The sequence below is a fragment of the Pieris napi genome, chromosome Z (genome assembly GCF_905475465.1).
Source record: "Pieris napi chromosome Z, ilPieNapi1.2, whole genome shotgun sequence".
NCBI classification, from domain to species: Eukaryota; Metazoa; Arthropoda; class Insecta; order Lepidoptera; family Pieridae; genus Pieris; species Pieris napi.
The window spans coordinates 10,596,130-10,604,434 of record NC_062259.1 but is presented as its reverse complement, the minus strand read 5'-3'; positions in this window follow the sequence as shown (position 1 = coordinate 10,604,434).

Here is an 8,305-nt window from a genome sequence, read left to right as displayed (position 1 = left end):
CACTATATTCGCACTTTTTCACTTCGGTATTTATCTCTTGATATCGCATTCGAACGTACCTACTCGCTATCTCTTTCGCTCATTGCACCGTCCTTGTCGTACGGCGTTCTAGAGTGCTCGGTCTAGCTTCGAGAAGATTCCTTTCTTCCCTCTCTCTCGCGTATCATACCGTCCTTGTCCCACACCTTGAAAATTCGTTCTAGAATATTCCTTCATCAAAGGGGTATAACCAGGCCTGAAAACGGGTTTCCTGACAAGTGTACCACTCGACTATACTTGTTCTGAAGGGACCTGAAAAAATGTTTCACCCTCCCGAAAACTAAACTACTACATTCTGTAAATTACGATTTTCTAATATGTGATTGACCCTCCCCTGAAACGGTCAGAAATCACATTTCACCCTGCTGTAAACTTCTCTAAGTAATGGAAAAATCGAGAAACATTGCAGTCGACCCGTCTTCGTAACAATATCATATTACAAATCAACAAAGATTTCCTTAGTGCTTTCAATAATTTAACAGTGAATAGATTCCATTGTACCTAAACAAAAGATATACTGTGCACTTCAAATTAATTGTCGATGGCTTTTGTTAACACGCCAATCAACTGTATAGTGTATTATGATGCAAGTAACTTCGCAGTATCTTCATTTGATACGTGAAGGGGGAAAATTGTTTTAAACCAAATAGAAAATATATAATATTTCTTTGTAAGTCACGTTTGTGGTCATGTTGGACCTCAATGGGTCACGGAGCCGACTATTCTGTGTCCGTTGATTTTATATTTTATCCAATTAGGTGACTCTCCTCTTGCGCCTACCATCATGTCATGCCATCTCGAGTATTTGGCTTAACTATTAAATAAATATTTACAAATAATAAAAAAAATAGAAACTGCAAAAAATATTAAATCAATTTTTTTTTTATTTCACATAAATAAATAACTAATATAGTAAAGTCAAAAGCAAATTGGATATTCAATTAATATTTTCGTTACGTTATTTATTTGTTTTAATAGTCTAGTCGACAAGTTGAAAATGGAACAAAATAGAGATACTGCTCTTAAAATTATGTGCGATAGCTCATTGGATCCGGAATGACGTCTAGAAAAATGTGCTAAAAGCGTGTATTAGCACATAAAAAATTGCATAAGTTATAGACAATTAAAGATGAAAAAAAAAATGGCATTTAGTTTTATGCCAATATTTAATAAACTATTAATATTTAAGAAATTTCAAATAAAGAATCTGAAAGAAGAGGAAATTTACAATAAAAAACTCCCGGAACTCTAACTCCATTATTTATAATTTATTTTAACGCTGAAAATAGGTCTGCGGGTGACATTTTTAGGATTCGCGCGTGGCGTCAAAAGCGAGTACGGCACATTAATTTATTTATTTAAGGTATTGAATATTTTTTTTAAATTTAAAAAAATTATGGTTTGTTCTGAACACTATAATTAATTTATTCCCGTTGAAAATTTTACTCAAAGTTAATTTGTCAACAAGTTAAATAATTGTTAACTAACGAAATTTTCTCGAACGACCGTCTTAATTGTAAGTGAAAAAAAATGTTTAAATAATGGTCGTTAAAATATTTCGCTTCGTAGAGCCTTTCTTACATACATACTTAACAAGATTGTGCCATAAAAGTTAAAAAAATATTTATACTTTGTTTATAACAATTTTTTTACTTAAACAAAAACTTAAAAATCCATGTAATGTTGTTTGAAAATTTTTTTTTCTAAATCATCATATCAGAGTTTTTTTATTAATACAAGATATTTATTGATTTGCAAAAAAAAATTCCCACCATTTGTTGATAAATTTTTTTTAAACAAATTGATTAAATCAATATTACAACTTTATTACATTAAAAATTTTATGAATTAAAAAAAAAAAATTTTTCCTTAATAACAATTTTTAATTGTCTTGTCAATTTTGAATTAAATGTTTAAAAAATCGTTTTTTTTAAATTTTCTATTGTTTAAATAATTGTTTAAGAATTTTTTTTTTCTAAAAATCATAATTGACAGTCCTCTATAAAGAAACAGAAAAAAAATTTTTTTAATCAACAATTCTATTGTTTATTAACTTACCACGTTGTTATAAAGAAATATTCAACTTTTTTATATTTTTTTTTCTAAAATTTCTACCCACCCACTAAACCTACCCACCCTACCCACTAAAACCACCACCACCCTACCCACTAAAACCTGACGTCAGGGTTATAGATATTATGTCTGAGTTCCACATAATCCCTGCTGGAGTAAAATTCAGCAGGGATATGCGTAAAAGCATTTCCTGACGTTAAAAAAAAAGCTACGACAACCGTATACCAAAATGTTTTGGACTTTTATTTTGATTAGATTTTGTCATCCGAGAGACTCTTCTTCCACCAAAATAGCGAGCACACTTGTTTACAATAATTTTGTGCAAAACAATTCGTCCAATCCATATTTTAGGTAATACATTGACTAAACAATTAATTGAAGTAGCGGAAGCAAGATTGAGTTCGCGAACAAAGAGTGTGTGGGTGTTGACACGAGCCCACTACTTGTACCGTGCGCGAAGAGTTCGAGAGTACTGAAATATTCGCGCACAATTTGTTATCTTTTGCTTGAGTGAGTCGAGCAAATCAAACATTTGTGCCGTATGGTGTGCAGTACTGTGCTGCACAGTTTAGCACACTGGTGGAACCGTACTCTGTAACTCTTTAACTGATATACCGATCTAGACGTTTGTATGGAATTTTGATTTAGTACTCTCACAATCCGTAGCGCCCATTTTTTATGACGCACAAACGAAACCTCTTTGTGGGATCAGGATCGCTGTTGGTATCGCTATACGAACATATGCTCCGTGTTCCCGGGGCTTACAAGACTTTATACAATATAAAGTCATTGTATGAAATTTCTAAGAAGATTGAAAATAATCTTATTGTTGAACGTACTTCATATAAAGAACTTGAGTCAAATTAAAATGATTACACTCAGGAATATCTCAATGGCAAAGCAACACTGTCTCAAATTGCAATATCTCCCTTATTAATTGTTGCTAAGCTACCTAATTATTATTGGATAGACAGCGCTAAGTAATATCGGATTCACTCTTTGCGCTAAATACAACAATGGAATTTGGAAACTGCGCTTTAAAACTGTTTCGTTTATTTGATATAAGTTATCATATTATAAATATTTATAAAAAAAAATATTTATAGTATTATAATTGCACTAAATTATAATGTGTGCGGATTTTAGGTACAGAATATTACACTGTCAAAATGTCTTCCATCAAGGTGAATGAACTCTTCAAAGCGGACTATTATTTTTCCCGGAAATAAGGCTTTTAGTGTTTCCATGGAGACACTATCTGTGTGGGCTGTGGCCCCATCTTGCTGAAGCCATACATCTGACGTCATTAGACAGGATTTCAAAGCTTTGTGTCTCCTGCACATATTGGAATAATAATAGCCCTGTCACAAATTCAATTGCGTTGCGTGCGAAGATCTATTTTAGTAACGGTTCTTATATTTACTTTGTTTTATAAATATACTATTACGGATATATTTTCTAATTCTTCTTCTTATGGTGCGATCACCTTTAGAAGGTTGGCGATCATGATGGCTATTTCTACTAAAAAATGACTTGGTGCTGTTACCGTGCATTCTGTCCAGCACAGTTTTATTTCGTATGCGGTCTGTCCAAGATATTTTAGGCATACGTCGATACCTTCGACGAACACTTCGAATTTTTTCGACATAGTCTCTGTTAGCGTCCAAGATTCTACGCCGTAGAGCAGCACAGAGAAGACGTAACATTGCTCAATGCACGGTCTAAGTTGTAAATGTAGGCGCTTGCCACAAAGCACGTTTATTAGTTTTGAAAAGGCGTTCCGCGCTTTTTCAATTCTGCAGTGGATTTCGATACTATGGTCCCCCACAGTGATTGATGATAACATCAATCACTGTGCCTAGATATCGTATTTTCCAGACACGTTTCAAGGCCTAATTGTTGAGGTGTATAAGTTACGTGGAAAGCTCCGGTGTTCGGCTTATTGTCATATATTTTGACTTTTTGGCGATGATGCAAACACCAATTTCAGAACTCACGACAACAACTGTTTTGACTAAAGTCTGTAGACCATCGAGACTCTCTGCGTTAAATAGTTAATTGCTATGCCATGTGGACAATTATCTAGAGGTTCTGAAAATGTGCATCTTATTTGTGTATTTAGAAAAGAACTGCTGATAATATAAACGTAACAAGTTCGTCGAAATCGTAGAAATCTGTCTCCAGACAGAGATTCTTACTTGGAATATAGTAGCATTACCATTAGATTTCTCAGTATAATGTTAATTAAAACCCTTTAATATTCTAAAAAACACATCATACAACTCAGATAAATAAATTACTGTTTATGGTCTTTAAGCTTTTGTTCATTCAAACTTCTAACTTTTAACAAAATAAAAATGTGTCCAAATTAATTATTATAATATAATAGATAATTTGGGATGTAAAATAACAGTTTGCGGACGCTGCGTTTATCACAACACGTTGTTAATAAACCTCGAACATAGTTCGAACACTTCCGCCGAAGCCTACATGTCATTATTGTGAACTGTATCCTAATTTATGTTAACAGAACAGCCGTGTTTATAGACTGTGCGGGTAGTTGGTTTTATAAAAATTATTTTCTTATAAAATTATTTTATATTTAAAATATTATTATTTTTAACTATAAAAATAATATACTTGTATATGTATAATTATTCATATTAAGATGTCAATTATCTAACTATAATGACGTAACAAAAAACTTTTTACATTGCGGCGACAACAAATCCCACGACGGTTCCGTCTTTCGGTCTGAATTTAGTAATTCAGCTCTCCATTACAAAATATCAAAAGACACGTATAGGATTTAATCTGACCAAATTGGTCAACGTATCCAAATGTTTGGCGAAAAGCTGCTTGAACTCTCCCAGCTAATTAAATCGCATGAATAGAATGTTGATTATTTCAAGCGGATGCACCAACTAAGCGATGTCATATTATATTGGCATTGAAATATAATCAAAAACAAAATCTATTAAAAATTTACTGCAATTCTTAAAACAAACATACTTTTATAATCAAATATATAATGCCGTATCTCCAAATATAACAGAATGTTATATTTGGAGATACGGCAAGAAACTGGGTACTCATTTGAATCCAAACAGTAGATTCAGTAACAATTTAGATAACAAAGGAACAATTTTTTTTCAATGAATTAATCTAGAGATTTTTCTTCCTTGCTGCCTTACAAATATTATCCGTTTGGGTCCTCCTATCATTGATATATAAAAAACCCAAGATGCACAATCAACGTCTAAAAAACGTCCTCAAAAAATGAGCGCAACATTCTAAATTGTGAATTCTAAATTCTCATTTCAAAAAGTCTCGCGTCTAATAATGGAGTCGATGTTATTTATTTGTGTTTTTTTTATAAATAAATTTATGTACTTTTGAACTTTTTTGTGTGTAGTTTTTGACAAATATATTTACTAACAAATTATTTTTTAATTTAAAGAAAAAACTTTTTAACCGGATTAAAGTTATGTATTATTATAAATTTCCAACTATTTAACATCCAACACCTTTTGTCTTTAGTCACCGTGACCACGCACGCTGTAAAGCACCCGAAAAGTCGGATAAATTTAAAATTATGTTAAATAGTTGTAAATAAAAAAGTAATGTTCGACTCCACTCAATACCTTGTCCTACCGACCACGGTCGGTCGTAAAATTTTATTGCTTTAAGTACGTATACACTGCGTTGTAATAACAACTTTAAGCAATTCGCGTAAGGTTGATTTTGCAATAATATATGCTTGTAACATATACTGTTATAGAAAATGACAGAAATAGTGTTTCGGGACACTTTCGAGCGTTACTTTTATTCGAGACTGTGCATCTTGGGTTTTTTATATATCAATGCCTCCTATTGAAAAAAATGGATTCTTGTCAATCATGACAACTATTACCGCTGCCGGAAACTGTGCATTCGGCTCGCACTATCCAACGACAACAAGCGCCCATTCCCCGGTTTCTCTCACTGCTTAATGGGTTTCTCGACTCTTCACCGGACAGCGACCTATTTGGGAAGCTTATGGGGGTAGTATACTGCGATTTCAGTGTATACCTGGAGGGGATAGGAGGATAGCATTTATTGTCAATTTTGTATATCTTAATTGAATTTTATTGTTTTTAGTCTAAGTTTGGCCATTAGGCTGTAAATAAATAAATAAATGTTAATATGAAAAATAATGCCGGACTGGATAAATAATACTTGACCTAAGTGAGATGCCTTAAAGTGTTAACATACGAGTCGTAATTCCTACGAATACATTTTTTTAAATTCAATTTTTAAAGACTATTTTTGAATGACTTTCTACATTTGATTGAGTAAACAATTGTCAGAAAGAGTCAACAAAGTATTTAAAATAAAACCTAATCATAACCATCAAATATACAGTATTTACAATTTTCTTAACCTACACAGTAATAATAAAAACAATTTAAAATTTATATAAAAAAAATTACAACAAATTTAAAAAGTTTGTTGACCCAGAGCTGGTGCTCTCCTCGCTTATCGAATAAGCGTCGCAATACAGCGAGGAAATCCTACACTGCCACAGGGACCATTTTTTTTAAATAATCTCTTTAATAACTTTAAGTAGATTTTTCACAATTATATTTCACTGCACTTTAGTTACGCTCGTTGTGTGTAAATAAAATGTTGAAGATCGAAATTTAGTTTCAAGACACTTTTTTTTTTACTTGGGGAAATGCATTGCGCATACCCTACCGCGGTGCGACTGCTTAGTGCGGGAGGGTTATGTGGGACTTGCGATTGTGCTTACCCACTAAAACCCCAAGGCGCCACCAACAATCGCCTTAGGCGGGATGCGGTAACAGCAGAGTCTTATCCGCTTACCGACATGCGATGCGGCGGTTGTGTCCGCCTCTCCCCGCCCATTGTTGATTTGTGAAGATACTTGACACAGCAAGTATCCTTCACAGATCGGGCCATACGCTTTTAGCAATAGCTAGGGGAGATCGGGTCCAGTGCATGCAGGGATAGATCACCATCCCTTCTTTTTAGTTTTAAGACACTGGTGCAACGAAATCCAAAGCCTTTACGGCGTCAGTGCCATAAAACAATAATAGATTATACGTATATACCTCAACTATTTCTCATCAACTTGTTATTTCGTTTAGGGAATTTTATATACGTCATCTTTGATTTTGTAAATTTTATTTGTTTATTCATTCTAACTTTTCATGTAAATCTTTTCAAGGTAAAATGTAAACGCGTGCACGCTAACGTCGGATAAATTTAAAATTATGTTAAATAGTTGTAAATTTATAATAATACATAACTTCAATCCGGTCAAAAAAGTTTTTTATTTAAATGTAAATTTACTCCATAGTCGATTTATATTTCATACTCAAAAACGTGTTTACCTATGAAGGCACAATATTCAATTAATGATCGTTTTTTTAGCATTTCGCCGTCACTTATATTATTTTATCGAGAGAAGTGTTCCACGTGCAATCTGAACATGCATTCGTAACCTAGATGTGCAATCATTTTCCTTTCTATGTGTGCAATTATTTGTTCGCGATGGAAAATATTTTGATCAACCGCGGGCTCGCACGATCGTTTTCGGTTTGTCATTGCATGTCCATATCGTTAAGGAATGAAACGGCCCTGTATCTGTGTTTCCGATATACATGGCAATGTTGAAGATAAGATCAAGTGGGTATTTAATAGTTACGTGAATAACCCCTTTAATCTGCATATAAAATAAAATAAAAACAGCCTATATTCGAGTACTATAATAGGGATTACATTAGGTTTATGTTATTATTGTATTCAATATTATTACACGATATTATTACACCAAACTCTTCTATTTGTCTCTTATCTTCGTTACCTTGTGGTGCATATTTCATCTAATGAGATGCAGGCAAATAAAACATGTAATAAAAATCTTTGTACTGGCATTTCACCGCTACCACCCTTACTATGTAAATATGTAGATAGTTAGATAACTGACATACACCCCAAGGTAAACATGTGCTTGTTTACTCAATAACTCATTTGTATTTTGTAAATTTTTATTCATTTTTTCCTATGTTGATTAAATGTTTAACCTATTTAGTATAATTTCTTGTTAGATATACTTTAAGTTATCAGGTTACCTGTTAATACGATATGATAATACCATACACATGGCACGTGTGCAGTTTCTATTTCA